This window comes from Portunus trituberculatus, chromosome 18, assembly GCF_017591435.1.
Source record: "Portunus trituberculatus isolate SZX2019 chromosome 18, ASM1759143v1, whole genome shotgun sequence".
In the NCBI taxonomy this organism is placed as follows: domain Eukaryota; kingdom Metazoa; phylum Arthropoda; class Malacostraca; order Decapoda; family Portunidae; genus Portunus; species Portunus trituberculatus.
The window spans coordinates 26,352,878-26,354,232 of NC_059272.1; the positions used below are offsets into that span (position 1 = coordinate 26,352,878).

General features: G+C 42.9%; 1 non-coding gene across 1 annotated transcript; it reads left to right on the plus strand.

Annotated features, from left to right (window-relative positions):
* Nucleotides 1–1,019: 1,019 nt before the first annotated feature.
* Trnaa-cgc lies at nt 1,020–1,096 on the plus strand. Its single transcript has one exon. It is a non-coding gene; the product is annotated as a tRNA-Ala (tRNA).
* Nucleotides 1,097–1,355: the final 259 nt, after the last annotated feature.

The following is a 1,355-nucleotide window of genomic DNA, read 5'->3' on the forward strand; positions in this document are numbered from 1 at the left end:
ACATTAATCAACAGTATGAATGAAGAATATATCATTCTTAGAAAATAGACTAGAAAGGCTAGCCCCTAATTAATGAGTGTCATATGATCCACGATATAAAGCTTATAGTTAACAAAATATAAAAGAAAACATTGCTGAAATCCACAGCCAGGGGAGTACCTCAGGGATCAATACAGAGTACATTACTGGTTTTGCTTTACATAAATTATTTTTCCAATGCCAGTAATAAATTCTGTGATTTTTATATGCATTTGACGCCAATCTTTTTTTTTTATATGATAATAATTTTGATCACTTGTATAATGTGTTAAATACTGCACTAAAAAATGTAAATGGGTATTAACTAACAGGCAACAGACACAAACATCACATCTCCTGAATGAGTTACCGCCGTACGTCCACCAAAGGTAACAACCCACGTGCCAGGAAGGACAGAAATAATGAAAAATAACACAGGAACGGTAATTAAAGCAGGAACACCAACCTGGACAGCTGAAACAAAAACAGGACGTGGAACCCCTGGCGTGGCGTGGCAAGGGTTCTGGCTTGGTAGCAGGGAGAGGAGGGGCGAACTCCACGCCTCATGCTGGTTAGTAATTTCAGACACACACACGAGGCGTCAATTGTCGTGCCTCATGCTGGTGCCTTCGTGGTAGCAGCCTGAGGGAGGAAGCTGCTAGTCTGATATTATTACTGAATTACACACGACTCGTTCTGCCAGGAGGAATCGTCTTTTCATAGTAACAATGTAGACTTCACTTTTAGTCGTAATTTCCATAGCAATTATATGTATCATTCTCGCAGTGTAAGTTATGAGGGCCTTCGTAGTATGCAGTTAGGCTAGATTTCATTAGAGGCTGTAATGAGAAAGTAGTAGATGATTTGGCTTGACCAGAAACAATTACAAAAATCGCTTGATAGAGTGAGATAAGAGTAATTTTGTGACTTTACCATAATTTTCTTAGTACACATACACACACACACACACACACACACACACACACACACACACACACACACGCCCGGTAGCTCAGTGGTTAGAGCAACTGGCTTCGCAAGCCAGAGGACCGGGGTTCGATTTCCCGGGGCCGGGTGGAGATATTTGGGTGTGTCTCCTTTCACGTGTAGCCCCTGTTCACCCAGCAGTGAGTAGGTACGGGATGTAAATCGAGGAGTTGTGACCTTGTTGTCCCGGTGTGTGGTGTGTGCCTGGTCTCAGGCCTATCCGAATATCGGAAATAATGAGCTCTGAGCTCGTTCTGTAGGGTAACGTCTGGCTGTCTCGTCAGAGACTGCAGCAGCAGATCAAACAGTGAAACACACACACACACACACACACAGTAATGAACACCACA